The sequence below is a fragment of the Cydia fagiglandana genome, chromosome 8, assembly GCF_963556715.1.
Source record: "Cydia fagiglandana chromosome 8, ilCydFagi1.1, whole genome shotgun sequence".
Classification (NCBI taxonomy): domain Eukaryota; kingdom Metazoa; phylum Arthropoda; class Insecta; order Lepidoptera; family Tortricidae; genus Cydia; species Cydia fagiglandana.
The window spans coordinates 7,687,137-7,706,268 of NC_085939.1; the positions used below are offsets into that span (position 1 = coordinate 7,687,137).

Here is a 19,132-nt window from a genome sequence, read left to right on the forward strand (position 1 = left end):
AAATGATCGTATTATATTCATAATTGTTACATATTTGCCGGGACTTATTTTTAAAACGTATTTTTCAATTAAAAGACACACCAAGATTGTTTACCTTTTTTCTAATGCAAAAAAAAACGAACTATACTTTACCTGTGCATTGCCTATAGAGACTTGTGCGTAGAGCGTTGACGCCGTTGACTATAGGTCTGTTCTTCTTATAACGCATGGGTGAGTAACTAAAACTCAGTAAGTCGACCTTGTCTTTACATACAAATTCCTATAGGTGCGTGAAATAACAATGATTGTAATAAATACATCCTATTAATTTTCAATGGCTAGTAAATAGTGTTATGGTCTCAAAAAACCATACTAAACTGCAAAATTTAAGACCCCATTGTCTGGACTACCCGATTGTAAAGTTTCTTATGAATATAACCACACGCGAGTTACGTACTTACAGTGTAATGTTCAACAAAAGTATCTTTATGGATACAAGAATTGTACGAGTACATGGAAACTCTGGCTTGTATCATAAAAAATATAGCTAATTACAACTGCGCTGTATTGGGAAGGTGCGAAGTCGGTGGAGGAGGAAGTGGCGCTGATCGTCACAAACACAGGTAATCTTATGGAATGTCCGACATTAGTACTAGCGGCAGCCGCTTGAACTAATTTTACTCCATAAGATTTAACGTAGAAAGTCCGACAAAATGAGGGCAGCACCTGTCGTGCACATAGCGAATACTGACAATGGCACTAAACAGATTGTATTGTGTAATGTAATTACTATCATTAGTTATTTAATAAATGATGCAAACATTGCAAACTAAAGGAAGAACAAATGCATCTGAGGGATAATTATTATTATTTCTTAAATTTAACATATTTATGAGTTCAAGCTTCATAATAACTTTACATAAATAATATTTCAGAATTGTCCTTAAAGTGAAATTGAACATTATTTATGATAATATACTTCTCGTACGCAATATCCGCTGGCTAATGACGTGACAGCTTACAAATGTGTAAATAAATATTAACTCCGCAAAATCATGAATGTTTGCGTTTCTTAACACGGTTTTAAGACTTCAAAAGAGTTGTTAATGAATACGATTTATCGAACGCTCGAGAAACTGAGGCATCGGAGGAAACTCTCTTAATTAGAAACTGTCGGCGCATACGCAATTCTACCACAGAATAAATAATAGTACTAGGTACAGAAGATTCGATTAGGACAGATTTGACCGCTAGGTGGCGACAGCGCCACGCGCGGCTTATGGCTAGCCACCAAAATTGGTGTGGGACGGATGTACTGGTACTTGTTGCAAAGCGACGAAATCGCGGAGTGAGCCACGGCTGATTCTACTGCGGCGGTCTACATAATGTCGCTAAAAAGTTGTAACTACATTTTTTCTCCAAAATTATGTCATTCTGTAAACTACATGAAACAAGAAACAAATATTCCAAAATTGATGCCAATTCTTTAACAGTTTCTTTGCTAAATCGCTTTGCATGTTTCATTATAATAATAATATTATATGTATTGCTAATTGGGCCCTGCCCCGTCGCTCGCGGCATCCTAGGTTAGGTTTTTATAATGTGTTATATGTATGTATATAGTACATAAGTATATACATTGTGTTATTTTTTGATACGTATTTTTTTAATACTTACGTACTTTATAAAACCCTACTAAGACCCAAGATTAATAAAGGATACGTATATTGCTATAGTTCGTTTTTTAAGCATTAGAAATAAGGTAAACAATCTTGATGTGTCTTTTTATTGATAAACACGTTTCAAAAATAAGTCACAGCAAATATGTAACAATTATTAATCTAATACGATCATTTATATTCTTCCGCTTTCATAAGTAATAGTTACTGATTTTTTTAAAGCGTTTTTCAGTTGAAAGACATGTCAAGATCGCTTACCTTCTTTCAAGTTCTTTCTAATGCTAAAAAAACGAACTATAATTCAAAATAGGTATGCACACGTGATGATGAAAAAGACTACCTTGTTATTTAAAAAAAAACTAGTAGGTATCTCATACTTTTATTTTCCATCGTGATTGACAAAATTTATCGTCTAAAGATATTGAAAACCATTGAGAATGAAATTTTATAGTGCGGTTTAGACGTTTCCGAGTTGCACAGCTGTGTGCGTCGATTTCCCAATCCTCAATAAATCTGTGAATAATTTGAGTCTCCCATCGTGGGCGAAGTGTCAAATTTTCTCCGCCATTAACTTTGAAATTAGAGTATTAAAAATTGTGAACCTTTTATGGGTCGCTGCTTAATCAATCGCATTAATAATACTATGATGAAACGATGCAATGCTGTTGCAATATTGAACTCAATAACTGAATCACTATGAAATAAATAAATTTCGCTAATAAATACCTAGATGTGTTCTTTCCCATAATGTTGTCGATAATAAAAAGTGAAATAAAGTCAACTTCCGTGAAAGTATTGCCTTTGATGTTTCCAGTTAGCTGTTGATTCATCCCAGACGGCTATTTTAGGTATGGCCGCCGCGGCTCATGCATGCGCTTGCGCGTGGCGAATGCGCGGTTGTGTGTTTTGCCGATGCGCGCCCGCGCCGTTAACCCGACGAAAATTTATACCCAGGCGTTGCACAATGTTTGACCACATGTTTCTACCATCACCACGCGCACTATCAAAATATTGACTCTCTTATCCGCATCGAGGTTGCATTCTGCCACTTTAATAATACAAGTGTACTTTGGCTTACCCCATTAACTGGCACTTAAAGTGTAGGCACGTTACTTATAATAATATTTACTTAAACGGTAACGCAGCTTTGGAAATCCATAAAGTATTTTTGCTTCCAATACGCTATGGCCAATTACGACCACCTACATCTGTTTTTATAGCCTCCTGGTGTTTTTTTTATTGGAGCGTTAAAGGATCGTCCATTTTTTGTAATGCCGACTGAATTGACGTTTAAGGCTACCCTTGTGGCGATTAAGAGTCATTTAGGTTTAAAAAATGTCACCCCTTTGGACGGGTGCAGTGTCCAAAAAAGAGGGCATTTTTTATCACCTGAGTTGGAAGTCACAAAATGTTTATCGCCACTCAACGGCATGTTGATTTATGTTTCCACCCTGTCAAGGACCAGGACCCAACTGAAATGAATTAGATTGTTTAATTGGTCATTTATTCTGGAAGATAACGCCCGGTCACCGCGACAAAGTGGATCGTAAAACGAGTCATTCCCGTCGGCGTTGCGTATTTTCATCTATGGCCCGATTTTAGGCGACTTAATAAGAACTTTTAAATATAGAACTCTTTCATTGCATCACATAACAAAATAAATCGGCGCTGTTGCTCTAACATGTAATTTATTACACGTAATTGCTTTGAAAAACACCGTATCTCATGTATTATGGATTATACCGAAGAAATATGATGTGCTTTAAGACAAAAGGTATAAAAATCGATTAAAAAAGGCAGCTAATGACCGGCTTACACTTTCTTTAGCCCACCGGAGGAGTAAAAATTAAAGGCTTATCTTAAATTATGCTTAATTGAAGGGTCTAAAAAGTAAAGATTGAATTTCAAGGGATTGATTGATGGCTTTCCCCCAGAATGGTATACTCGGTAACGCTTTATGTGAAAATTCGGTTATTTATTACTGCATTAACATAAGATACGGTTAGTTAGGCGACCAATAAAGATAAATGTATGGTCAAAAAAGATTTATCGTATATATTGTAAGATTCTTATTTTTTTTTATTTAAACTTTATTGCACAAGCACAGGAAAAATGTACAAATGGCGGACTTAATGCCGAAAGGCATTCTCTACCAGTCAACCATTGGGTCAAACAGAGACAAATGTTGGTGCAGGAGATACATAATTTATAAAGAGAAATGTAACCGAGAAGTCAAATATTATATATAAACATAATAACATAAACCTACAAAATTATGATAAAATACTAATAAGTACTTATATGATGTACAAAGATAAACTAATAAATATAAATTATATATGTATAATATGAAGACGGAGAACATTATTTAAATTCTTCTGACAGAAGATGCTTGCGGAGTAGTCGTTTAAAGACAGGTTTGCTTGGGGCTTGTCGAATAGAGAGAGGGAGGGAGTTCCAGAGACGGATTGCCTCAACGGCGAAAGAGTTGGACATAAGACCAGTACGGTGAGAAGGTATCGAAAGTTTGAGAGAACGGGAGGAACGATTCGACGATTCTTTCGAAACGATTCTTATGTTTAGTATAAGTAAATAGTTCCAGGGTAATTATATAGATTTTACGCTTATACCTGCATACAGCTAGACATACAAAGTGAGTTTTATTCTAATAAACCATTATTATCTTATAGAATTTAGGTCTTTTAATAATTCGAGATTTAAGCCCTCATTTATATTGATAAAAATAAATATCCCTAATCATGTAAACAAAGAATATCATGTCTTAAATATAGCACATAATTATTAATAAATATTTTTCGTAATGATCTACTAATTTCAATTTCATCACAATGCACGAGTTTACGCCAACATATATAATTCAGCCTATGAATAATTAAATCACGACAATCGTTTTAATCCAAAATGCGTGGTATGCTTACACTGTTATGTTATTTTTCGTCTTTGTAAAGAAATAAAATATCGTCAACTGAGTGCTCACGTGGATAATTGAGACATGCATAAGCTATACTATAAATATTTGTTACTTGATTTTCTATCGAGCTAATTGTACTCATACATATGCATGTATATTCACAAATAATACATAAAAATATAGGAATAGGAGGATGTAGTTAGTTATTCCTATATTTTTATTTATTATTTGGAACTTAAGCTCGTTTTAACAATAATGAATATTCGATATTGACACAATTAGATTTTTACATTGATAACATTTTCAATGAAAGTACCCTTTCCTCCTCTAAATATTTTTTTTATATATTAAATGCATTTTTTTTATTTGTAACGCTGGTATTCAGACAGTTTTAGGCCCGAATCCTTAGTTTCGTACGTTAACTGTGATTACTTTTCTACGGCAATGTAAGCATACTGAAAATTAATTTCATACTATTATGTGTTTTCACAGAGCTTCGTGAATTAAGCTTAGATATTCTAATTTGTGTTAACGGCTCTCTATATTGTGATGATCAATTATATAACATTTGCATTTCTATTTGTATTTCTCTGTTTGTTTTAGAGAGCTGATTGGCGCTGCGGGCTGCGCTATGATATATATCAAACTGTTATTAATTATTATTTATACATGTAAATAAATTAAATTTTTCATGAATATCATTAAGTTTGATACTTTTTAGTGCCATAGTTTGTTGACCATGATTATCTCTTTCACCACAAATAACAAAAGCTTAAATATTTAAGTACTTACACAGTACTATCGATTCAGGGAAACTCTTTATCCCAAACTTAACGTAAAGAAGCCCAGGTTGAGGCAGGAACTAGTTTTTAAGGAAGCCTTCTAATGACTAGCCCGGTTTCTTTATGACTTTTTCTTTCACCGAAAATTGATTGGTAAATATCGGTTAATATTTAATACATAATAAGAATAAGAACATATGGTACCAGTGACCTGTTTAGAAGTTGTGCGTGTTACGGCTAGGCTACAAGCGAAGATCTATTTATTTATGTAATCAGTAGTAATTACCATAACAAAATTATAAAATGACGCATTAACAATTTAACTTGGTATAAGGTAAAAACAATTAAAGCACTAATTGTGTGGGTTATTTTGCTGTTAGGTATTATTCGTCTGTTACAATCTCTCGTTCCTTGTATCGAATACCTACTGGTAAAAACTCATTTTATAAATCTCACGAACAATACAGTATTGTTCCACAAAACCCTGGACAATACCGCACTGTTCGCTTATGACCCTCTAAATCCTCCTAAATAAAGAACAGACCGCATTCGTGAATTTTGTATACCAACTCAAGAAAACTAGCGTTTTAATTGTGTAAACAAAAAGCTGAAGAACGCTTAAGGCCAATAAAGGCTCCTTTCAGTGGAAACAACACATGTTTAACAAAGATGTAATAAAGCATCGCTCTATACAAATACATATTAGCTTCATTCCATTCCAGGGGCTCTCTAGCGTTGGCACTCGAGACGCGTAGCATTCTCGGTTGTTGTATACAATAGATCTAGGTACCCTGAAGAAAGTACTCTTTATCGTCTGTAGGTACTTCAAACGACAAATTAAATATATTTCAATAACCTGCAACTTAACCAATAAAATTAAGTAAGCAAAAAAGTCACAGAGATAAGATCTGTATACCTACATTTTTTTTATCAACTCACAAATATCGTAACAAAAAAATGTTCCTTAACGAGTTGCTTTACTTTTGAAATTATTCGAACCCAGTTGTCAATTGTACGCAAACGTCCTTTGACATCGTCTAAATTGAGATCAATTGTAAGTATCCCCTAACGATAAGCAAACTGATAATCTTCAAAGATACTTATAATACAAACGAGGAATAAATCCAATGAAAAGACTATAAGTTACCATTAAAGATGCGGAGGAGAAATAATTTGAGTGGCAATAGACGCGAATGGCGGCGGGACTAGGGCTGGCGAGTCTGGTGAACATCAATGGGCCGAATGGCCAGCGACGTCGACGTCGGATGTGGGCGGGAATGAGACAGTTAATTCTAATTATGGCCGTATTGTGTCGCGAAATTTTATCGCTATCTCATTGGCGCTTTCATTACTACCGAGCGTAATTGTGTTCTATTGTGAGGAGACATTTTTCTACGAAGCGTGTGAATCTGGGCCGAGGGGACATAGCAATTTGTGTGAACTTTTAGCTGACTTTTAGTGCGGTATTAATTGAGTTATGTATAAAAGATCGGATTTTACATACGAGCGCGTTTTTTTCGGTCGAGATCAGCCCCACGCAAGCGTTGAATAGATTGCCGCTGCGTATTTTATTTTTTTATTTCAGTAAAATATTAAAATAGGAAACGAGAATTCCATCAGAGCTCAACCAATTAAACGGAAATGGGCATGGAATGTTGGAATTTGAAATGAACAAGTTGTTTACACAAATAATTTTAAGGATACAAATAGTTGGGTATATAAACAGAGTTCCAGGATGTTCAGCGAATGCGGTTCATTTAACGTAACGAGCTCTTAAGGGATTTCGCTAAAAGGATAACAGAATAAAATAAGCAACGTTATTGTGCTATTTCGGGAGCTCATACGACCGCTGATGGACTCTAAAGTTTCATCGCGGCCTGTCGGAGCGATTAGCGCCCTGACAGCTAATTTATATACTCAACTTACTGTTCTATTCCCGGAGGGATACCCATAGACGTGTGTGGTTGCAGATGCGTACATATTATGAATGGAGTCGTGAGAGATTTTATGTATGTATACCTACTAATACTAAGTACAAGTTTCTTAGCATGAAAGGTTGTAGCTAAATCTACTTGAAAGTTCTGAAGTAAAAAATATTTTTAGTCTTTTATTTTATGTTTTCGGTCTAATTAATCGTTTTTGATCATACTCGTAGCTGCATGAATTTTTAGCAAAAGCATATACATAGTTAATATTTTAAAAAGAATAATTAAATTACTACACGAATAATAAACATATTTTATTATTTTCTTAGCTAACCTTTCGTTGATCTATTTAAACGACACCAAATAAGCTGATCGTACATAATAATCGCTAATAACATAAGTCGAGTAAGTAACTAGTAAAATAGTATTTTCCTGGAGAAAATTTCAAGTATTTTTGACCTTTACCCGATGGCACTAAAGTTGACATTAAAATGTCGCAAGTCAGCCTGCATCAGTATCATTATCGGCAAAAGCGGCAGCTGCGGGCACAGTGCACACCTCATTGCCTTTTCCGTGACATTGCACGATGCCATAAAAGATATTGTGTTTTGTAATAGCATAAGAGTTTCTGATTTATTTTATGCCTTGTTAATGTATTTATTTCTATACGCAATCGATACCATTGCCGATTAAAATAATTTTCGTAAATTTTGACGAGATTTTTTTAAAGACATATATTACGCACTATGTAATTTATCAAAAATCCAATGTTTATGAGTAATAATAATTGTCAGAAAGTAAATACATATTATACTATTGCATACATATTTTAATATGAATAAAAAAAGCAAACAATAGCAAAGCAATATAATGGTTTTAATTAATATGGATTTTCAATTTTACAGTTTACACAAAGTAACACCTGTATTAAGAAATTATTTAATTTATATGTTTACTTTGAACATCTATAATGTCTATTCTAAGACGTTGTTCGTTCTGTGGAAATTGTCATTGTCTAGTGCCGCATGGGAGCGTTTCGAGAAACCCCTTTGGAACTAAATGTGGAACCGATTTTCAGAATAGTTTCACTTGAAAAATAGTTTGTGAACAAATTGGTCCAACATTATCAAAGCTGTTGGGTCATTAAAATATTTGTCACTTCTTTTAGTAGTATGAATGTCGCTAGAGACTTCATAATATTGTCATTGTGGCAAAGTACAAAATGGGTAGGAAATTAAAATTATTGACTGTAACTTCTTATTTTAATTTTCATAGATTTTATTTTAATTCATTAAAATGGTAACAAAATAATGTATGTAGGTAGGGTTATTAAAAGCAATATTTATTGAAAATAAAGTTTGTATACAAATTTAGTTGCATAAATGTCTGACTCTCCTGCCAAGTCTTGTGCATGTTTAAATCACGCTAATATAAGTAATCGATGATCGTTGTCGTGCCTTACTTACTATTCCAATATAGGCCAGAGTGTGGACTACTATAAGTAGGTACATAATAGTTAAAGATCATGTTCTGTTTCTTGTAGACAATTGGCTTATATAAATCGATTTTGAAGTAGTATTTTTAATTATATTTTCTAAAGATAATAAAAAACTGAACTATCGTTAAATCTTTCATCGGATATTTATATTAGTTAGCCCGTTACGCTAAACCGCCTCGACTCCTAGCCTTCTGTACGCACGCCCATAAATTATCCTTCAACGACACACTAAAATAGCATAACTCCCCAATAGCATGGGAACGGAGTATCCCAACCCCAATCTTGCTAAATGCCTACAAATCTGCAGTTTGGAACCGAATCAAAAATACATCGAGGGGCCCATTTGAGATGGAGCTCAATAAACCATTTAGGACCGTGACAATTTTGTATGCGCGCACCGCACGACGATGCGCAATGGATGAAGTAGAAAACCGTTGATCGAGAAAGGACAATGACTAACAAAACAATTAATGTTGTAATCAAGTCCTGATATTTATTATGGTTATTAACAGCCTCTGGTAAATAAAACAAAAATTGTTCATGGTGTTATAATTAGAGATGCCACGAATATACGGCAACTATTCGGTATTCGGCTTATTCGGCCACTTTGTTGAATATTCGGTAGTCGGCCGAATGTTGACTACTATTCGGCCGAATACCGAATATCTGTTGCACCTACCTAAAAAGAAAAAGTACACAAAAATAACCAAAAACTAGGTATAATACAATATTTAAAATGTATTCTTGGAAAGTAGTAAAACTACAAAGAAATTAAAATTAATACTAAAATAAAAGAAACTTACCTATAAAATAAAAACCTAATTATAAAAAGAATACCCCCTCTAGCAGGTCCGCCTGTGGCATGGTACCCATTACGCTGGCGGCGTTTCCTCGCTGAACCGCCAGGGCGATTCGTTGCGAGAAATACGCGCCAGCTCTGGGGTCCCCTGTGGCGTCAATCAGCCGCCCCGACAGGGCCCTCACAAAGGCCTGCATGTCGGCTGACCAAGGGCCCAGTGTCTCTACCGCGAGCGCCGCAAACTCGTAGTCCTTAAGTAAGGACGAATATTTGCGGCGCTTGAGAACCTGGGCCTGGTCAGCCGCGCCGCCGGCCTGGGTGCGGGTCGCCTGGATATGGGACTGTGCGAAGGTATCTACGCACGTTGCGTCCCACACCAGGGCCCTACCTAGTTTCCACGGCACCAATGTGGCCCCGTCGGGGCGCTTGCCATCGTCCCTCGCCATGCCCGCGGGTTCGAGAAAGTAGTTAAATACGAAGGCACGTTTTTGAGCATTTGTTGATTACAAAATATATTTTTTATCATGAGTCTGATTTGATTGACTCTAATTACATTAATTAATTATGGTCAACATAAAAATATATCTTAGCAAACGTTGTGCTATGTTGGCGAACAGTTTTCATAATAATTGTGACACAAAATGTTTGCATATCATGCCGAATTTTCGGTATTCGGCCGAGAGACCGAATATTCGGTATTCGGCCAAATTCACTATTCGGGGCATCTCTAGTTATTATTACATTATTGTACCTTATTAGGTACCTTCAACTTAATGTTGCGAAGTATGTATTTGTGGCTTGGGTAAAATATAAAAATATGTAGTAGGTACAAAAGTAGTAACTAACAGTACCTACTAAACTATTATTGTAATATATAGACCCTTGGTATAGGTATTATTGGCATTTTTTTTCGTATTATGGCACAATTAAAAACTCGAGGGAATGTAGAGGAGTCTTTACACACATAATAGCTAGAATGATAAATGCATTGCTAACGCGATTAAAGAAATGCGTAAATTGGAACGACGAGGAAGAGGGACAAAGGAGCGAGCCGGAACTGCGCGTATTTTTCCCTGTTATCCCAGCAACAATGGGACGCTGCCTCAATGGCAACCTGCCGTCTTTTTGTTTATTAATTTCAAAAAGGTATGAAATAATTAAGCGTCGAGTCGAGCCGTGATTAAAGAGAATGCTCTAATATTAATTACAGTTGCATTGTTTGTTTGATGAATTCAGTTTATTTTGGAGATTACGACAAAACATGATTTAGTAGTTGGTATTTAGCAATATATTTTGCTTTAAATACAAATTTTATCAGAATTTCTAAAATTGTCATCGTCAAGGTGGATCTGCACACTTTCTACATACAAAAGTTGTTGCAGTAACGTGTTATGGCGTATTTGGGCGTTTTCAGAAATAAATATTGAAAACCTGATTTTTTCACATCTGGACGTTCTTGGGCTCATTCTACTCAGAATCAACAGCATTCTCTATCCCACCATTAAAAAAATATGTCCCAAAATGTCCATTCCATTACGTCACGTTTTAGTACGAAAAAATTTTTTACTTGTATGTGCGTGACGTAGTGGAATGTACAATTTTCATACAAATTTTTGGGACATTTTATTTTATCATCAGAATTGAATATGCTAGTGATTCTGAGTTGAAAGAACCCAAAAACACCGGGATCTGTGAAAATCGGGTTTTCAATATTTATTTCTGAAAATGCCCATTTTTGCTATTTTTTTATTGGGGACATACATATTTTATAACTATGCTTAACGACTAACTTTATACTGTGTGTAAATGTTTCTACATCTTAACATTAATTGCAAGCAACCCGATGCTTCTGTAAATAAGAAAAGTATAACTAAAAGATTTGAATTTTGACATAACGACTTTGGACTTGACTAGGCCCCAATTTCACATCGGTGACAGGTGCGACGAATTGTAAAATCACTGTTGCTGACGTCACAGGCATCCATGGGCTACGATTACCACTTACCATCGGGCGGGCCGTATTCCTGTTTGCCACCATCATTGTATTATTTAAAAAAAACTTTATTATATCGGAATAAAACAGATGTTTCTCCTGCGAAGTTTCTGACTATTGTCAAAGATTTAGAAGAATTGTAGGTAATTCTTGACAGGTAATGAGTTATATGTCGGAATTTCGTGACAATTGTAGTGTTTCTTGTGACAATTGTCATAAACTTAGCAAGAGAAATATCTGTTTTTTCCGATATCATAAAGTTTTTTTTAATAATACAATGATGGTGGCAAACAGGAATACGGCCCGCCCGATGGTAAGCGGTAACCGTAGCCCATGGATGCCTGTGACGTCAGCAACAGTGATTTTACAATTCGTCGCACCTGTCACGTTGGTGAAACAGGGGCCTGATAACCTAATCAAAACCTTAAGATATGCCAAATATAATTATATAGAAATTCTTAATTCGAACTGTAAGCATAATATATATGCCAATATATACCTACTTAATTGTCTATAAAACTTGGCGTAAGTAATAATAATGCAATTAGAAGGGCATTATTTGTTATTTGAATGCCAGTAGTTATCATGAGGCGATCGGTCATTCCTTGTCTAGACCAAGTCAATAGAGCACAGCCATAGTTTCATAGCACCAGCACCATCAATCAGAAAACATTCGCAATCCGCCTGATAATGTCTCGCCAACTACCCAACATTTAATTGGTGATGGATGGAGTTGATCCGACTGCAGATTTCATGGCCCCCCGAATATCATATTTCGCGTAAAGAATGTTTTTCATTCGATTCGGCCGTGCATAAGATTCGATACGGGATTTATTATTTTCATCTTTACGTCTTACCCTCTTTTGGCTCGGAAGCGATACGTAAAATGACGGAAGATATGAAGGGCGGTAATGGGGGAAAATTGTACTTTATTCGATTTTGATAGACTTGGCGGCACATTGTAGGTCGACTGTCACTCTCAGGCGGTAACGGGGACTTTTTAGGTGGTAAAAGGATGCAATTTCCTCCCTCGTGCGTAAATATATAACACTTGAGCCTGAGTATTATTTAAATACTTGAAACTTAAAGATGATTCCCGTTAATTATAGCGATTATTCACGTCAGTATAATTTTGCGTTTTAAGGTTGTAAAATGTAAGGAGATGACAGCTGTCACTGTACCGTACGTACCTATCCAAGCTATGTGAACAACATTAAGTAATTCCTACTATTACAATTATTAATTAAATACCACAACCGTATTTGTTTCTGTGCTACTGCAGTACTGACGTGCTTAAACTACAGAAATAAAATAATTTCAGAACTAAATAATTACATTTATTTTAAAAGCCAGTACTATTAGTATTTCATTCAACTTTTTTGTGGATCAAGTTGGGTGTTCTCTGGTTATAAAAGTTTATATCAGCTTTTAGTCGCTCTTATCTTATTCATACAAAACTTCTGAAGTAGCCTTTTGATATATATGTATGTTTAACTGATAAGCTACTTAAAATAATCTAGGTATTTAAGGGTCAGACACGTTTGATCAAAGCAAACAAAAAAATATGATTCTTATCAATAGTACCGAAGTAAGTAAGTATAAAAGCTTTCTCTAGACTTACTTCTAGCCAGCCAGACACCAGCAAATATTGTTCTAGTGATCTCCGTTATAAAAGTTAATATCTAAGACAATCTTATTCAATTACGTTCGTTGCCGCTATCCATGTGTTTGGAAGCTATAGCCCATATCACCCAATTACCTATTCGATAAGGGGCTTATTTATGACCCTTGCCGTCGGCTGCGCGCCGAATTAAAATTCATTGTTTCTCTTATCCTTCGAGGAAAGATATTGTCGAGGTCACGAGATATCTGCCTTTATCTGTAACAGGAATAGGCTTTTAAAGGGAGTGATATCGGAGGAATAATTACGTGACCTCCTCGAATGGAGTGTGCTTGGGAACGGATCCATTTTGTGAATTACGGTGTCGGTTTACTGATGGCCAGTTCTTATGGCGGATTCGATGACTATTGAGGTTGTAAAACGATTTTACACCTTTCAAATGTTTTAACGTTACAATAAAAGTTTTATTGGGAGGTTAAGGTTTTATTAAGTTAGGTGACATTTATATTGAGTAAATTTAGTAGGTATGCTGTAACTAAATGCAAGTAGGTACTAACAGAATATTGTCAATACTACGTATTTTATCATCAACATATTTTAATATTTTGACATGTTATAAGTAGGTACATAAATTATGTAATGGGATTTATAAGTGGAAGTACTTTGTTTAATGGAAATTTGTAAATGTTAATCTTTAAAAACATGCATGAATAGGTACCTACAAAACTCGATAATGTTATTTTACTTGTGTTTTCATTTTCCTTTAAAGCCATTGTTTTGAAATCGTGGGTGGCAGAAATGACTTACAATATTCAAATATTCGACATAAATATTTATGCAAAAGAAACTCGTAGTAAGTGTTTTTTTAGCCGATCATTAATTTTGCAAACAACGGAGAAGTTAAGTTTACCCAAACGGGACGCGTCTACCTCTTACTTAAATATGCGCATAACTGTATGGCACACATTGTATGGTAAGCGTGTACAGTCATATTTGATAACCGTGCACGTTTAGTGTAACTTTCTTTTAGTTTAAAAAAGAGAAATTACTAATTAAGTAGGTACATCTCAATGCGATAGGAGATATGTCAGAGTTAGGTTAATAAGATGGGCCATAATTAGTGATCGGTAACAATGGTTTAATTTCGTGGCAGCGTGGTCGAGTAAAGAAAAGAAACAATTTTGATGAAGATTGTGAAATAAAGTTGATATGAAGTTTTTAACCTTAATTAATAATTTCAGCTGAATTTAACTCAACAACGCTGTTATGAAATCAAACCATTGTTAACGAGAATTATGCGATCGACAACACAAACGCAATTCTTCCTATTCGCGATTCTACACAATATTTTTTCGACGCAACCGCAGTTTACTACATTCGTGATTCCATACAGGCGTTATTTTAACGCAATCGGGATTCTTCCTATTCGTGATTCTACACCGAGCACTAGCCATAATAGCTTGACAAAAACACCATGCACAAAACATGGTTTTGTACAAAAAAGTGGTTGAAAATGACTATTTTGAATAAAAAGATTTAGCCGCTGCTACTTTAATATAGATTTATATATTTATTTGGTACAATGCCTCAGGGGCCTATTTTAGATTTAAGCTATTAATTTCGTTTAGTTGTACCACTGTATATATTGTATGTAAATAAAAGATTTAAAAAAAAATATTTATGAAATACGCCTTGTCAAAATACCATATGACACTCAAAAAACGGCGCATATCGCCTTTCATTCCTGAAGATAAAACTTATTTGAAGTAGTTCGATAATCTAGTTACTAGAACATCGGCCAACTACCTCCTACCCCTTTTTACACTACATATATACTATACTTAGCTAGTATACGAATGGTACAGCGACCGCGAGATGAGCCGCTTCCGTTTGTAAGCGATGACCTCTCTGACACCGACGCTAACCCTTGCACCCACTACCGAAGATATATTAGCCGCATTGATATTGCTGTATTAGGTCAAACCCATTTTTCAAGAAAAAAATATTATGTTCTTAATATTTTATGAGGAAACTATATGACTAGCAAATTCCACGGTAAGTACTTCATATGACTATATGAAGCTTAAATTTAAGATGAAAATGCTTATAAAAAAACTTCTAATAAAAGTTACGATATCTTTTCTTACTTGTGCTCGGATATTCTATAGAAAATTTCCGCTAGATTTGCGGACGCTAGGTTGCGTGACAGTCGTGCACGTAGCGAATACCTTAACGTTACGTTAGATTTTTTTTTAATGCTGTTCACTTATAATATGAATGAAATTACTAGAAATTGATTTTGAAAACTTTAATTTTTATTTATTAAAGATAAGATCTCATTAATACAATTATTGTAAAAAAACCCTAAAAATAATTCAAATAAAACTTAACCTACACAAAGCTTAAAATAACCCACCCTGCATCGTACCTGGCTCAAAGGTCCCCATAATGCCTGCAGCGTTCCCCCGCTGAACTGCTATGGAGACCTGTTGAACCAAGTACGACCCAGAGCGAGGATCACCACCTCTCTCCCGCAAACGCCGGCCTAGTTCCCCAAAAAGTCGGCGAGCTAATATATTCATATTTTCAAATGAAATTCAGGCATTGAGTATGGTTATGAGCGGTGTTATTTATAGCCACGCTGCGGCATCACTTTTGGTGGGGAGTCAACCTTGTATCCAGGATCTGAGGCATTAGGCCCGTTGTTTCTCTTTGTCAAACGGAACGAAACTGATTCATATTTTATTCATGAGTTTGAAACTCGATATTCGAACAATAAGTATTTTGTATTGATAATTTATTTATCTAGTTAGAAACTTCACAAGTTAAACCTTAAGTAAATCAGGTCATGGTTGTAATAAATAATAGAACTCATCGAAATCTTACTGCAGCTACAAAATGCTTGTCAAGATTGTTTTATACAATTTTTTTTAAATAATGGTTGATCCAACGAAAAAAAAAATCATGCCATTCAAATTTTTAAGTACTTCCTTAAGCAAAATCGATCCTAATTTAGTGAAAAAAAAAACGTACATTATACTAAGTAGGTCCAAGATTGCTCTTGCATATTTATCAAATCCGAATAACTTTGCCAAGTTATTAAAATTACCATTTTTTGGACTACAGCGACAAGGATGTTATTTACAAAACAAAATTGACAGTTTTATTTCCATCTAAATTTTATGTACTAGTATTATGATTATGTAACTACATCATACCTACCAATATAGTACTCACAATCTTTAATGCCTACATACAAGGTGAGACTGCTACGTTATAGAGGGCTCTATAAAAAAAATTGCACAAACATAGTCAACCTTTCGCCAAAACAATCAAATCTTTTCTTGGCCGCTGAAGACTAAAACAATGATATGTTGATAAGTAAAGTCTAAGAAAAAAGCTTACCCTGGAAAATCAAAAATAAATTATAGATGGCGCCATACCTTTCTTAGGCCCATACTCGTGTAGATGGCGATACCGTTTGATATTTAACAATTTTAAAACATACAGTGAAAGAACAAGGACCAAAGACAAATGGCTTTCTAGAAGTTTTAATCCTGTGTCGAAAGATGGCATTAAATTTACTGCGACTACAAAATTTACTTTGACAATACGCCTCTATACTAAATTCTCGTTGCTAATGGGCCAAGCATCCCACCAGTCATATGTTACATATTAAAACACCCAATGATTTACTCCCGTCAGCTTAAAATGCATTACTTGTACATATTTTAACTTTCCCGCCGTAAATGCAACACCGACCAGAATGTATCGGGTGACATGGTAAGAAATAAATGTGTCTATTTGTACCGATGTTTCCGGCGTATGCGCAAGCAATTAACCGGAGATTTGTGATGGTACTGTTTTAAATATCACTTTTCTCGAGCAAGTTAACACGCAGTTAACCTGGTGTTTTATTGGGGATTACAGCTCGCTGAAGCACTTAAATTGTACAAAGTTAAGCTAAAGACGGTAAAAGACAACTTTACTCAACAGATGAGGCCTAAAATAAATTTAAATAATTATGTCCTTTCATAATTATCTTTAAAACATTGTACCTATCATTTTTAACACAATTCCACTGATTACAAATAAATATATCTTTGGTTTCATAATGCAGAGGTCATTTTCAGATTATGATTTTATCACAGAATTTAGAACAAATAAAGAATTATAATAACTTGTAAACTAGAGGTTGGATTATTTGTTCACATTTTTAACTTAGGTGTTTATATTTTTGTTTATTAAAAAAAAACTTTAATATAGGTTATTTGAGAAAATACAGTTTCAAAGCCTCTATAGGCTACGTTAGCAGCTGAACCACTAAATAAAAATAAACTTTTACGTAATAATAATTTAGGCGCGCAAAAAATGGCGCCCAACGTGTATTCAATCATAGACATACAGTGACTACAATGAGTATGAAATATTATCAATAATGGAAATGAATAGATACGGTGACCCAGTGCAATATCGACGGGCCTCGACCGCAGCCCTAGGGGACCGCTAAGGGCCGCCTCGGGAACTATAACGAATTTAATCAGGGAAACTTTACAACTTTCCCGACATATTTATGTATATTATGTAGTTACCTGCTGATTTATTAACAAAAGTATCGGATTTTGCTTAAAATATTAGATAATGTGAATACCTATATGATATTTATCCTATATATTATTTATCTCATTAGAGAATTTATTTGATTGAGAATGAAAATAATTACATTGCAATACTATTTTAATATAATATCTCCTATTTAAATTTAGCTTTAAATAAAATAATAATAATAAATAAATCTTTATTGTAGGTAGTACTTAAATAAAATTGGAAGGGACACCTTAATAAATTCCCAACAGGAACATAATATAACCCAACTTTGGTTAAATACGAAATATACCTACTTAATAATGTTTTAAAAATCGAATAAGCAAACGAAAGTAGGTACCTACTTCGTACTCATATCCAGTGCCTGGGGATCCGTACTGACTAAATGCACCTCCGATAACACACTGTCTGCGAAACATACTGAATTTTACACAATTAGGCATCCCATTAAAACCCCACTTACACTGAGAAACGCCGAACGGGATTTTCATTAATGCAGCATTTCTAACAGTGGTTCAACCGCGATGATAAGTGGGTACCGGCTGGCCGGAAGCCGCTTTTTTCCCTCAAACTCTTGAGAGCTTGCAAAATGTCTTCAAAAACGACTTTTGCTCCTTTAAGTACATTTTGACGTCCTTTTCGCAACAATAGCGTGCACTTAAGGCGCTCTCGTGTTGTGCTTGTGTTTGCAATTTGGGTGTTAGTAGATGACTTTGAATGGTCTGTGAGTGCATATGCTATAAGTAGGGTAGGTAGGCACTGTTCAATTTGTAGGTCATGAAATATTATAGGTATAGCTTAGTGGTCGTTTAGAACTAAGTAGTATCTAATACACTTATATACCTAGGTATATTAAGTACTAGTTGTAGGAATATATTCGGTTAAGTACCTAAATTGAATTGTTCGAAAATATTAAAATAAACTACCTACATATCTAGGACCACACATTAAGCAATAGTTGCACTTAACGCTAAATAATAAACGGAACAATAAAAAATCTATATTTTTTTTTTATTATTCGTATTGCAATAAAGATATTTTTATTATTATAATATGTATAGCTATGAATTGTTTTGTTGTCAACTGATCTAACTAAACACAATATTTAAATCAGAAATATAATTGTTTTTATACTTAAGAGCCAACAGGAGTGGTCATTTCTCCATACAAACGTACTCCTCGTTTTCCTCCGTGGTTTTTGAAGCTAGAGCAATGATTTTTTCAACACAGATTAATATTGTCAATATCTGTCTGCTTTTTTTGATATTATTGTTTTTTAAGGCGCTAGAGAAAAAATGGCCAAAATGGCCTAATTGACT

General features: G+C 34.7%; 1 protein-coding gene across 2 annotated transcripts in view; it reads right to left on the reverse strand.

Moving 5' to 3' along the window:
- The window catches only part of LOC134666589 (roundabout homolog 2-like), a 58,805-nt gene that overhangs the window by 23,816 nt on the left and 15,857 nt on the right, over nt 1–19,132 (reverse strand). The gene's annotated exons all lie outside the window — the stretch shown is intronic.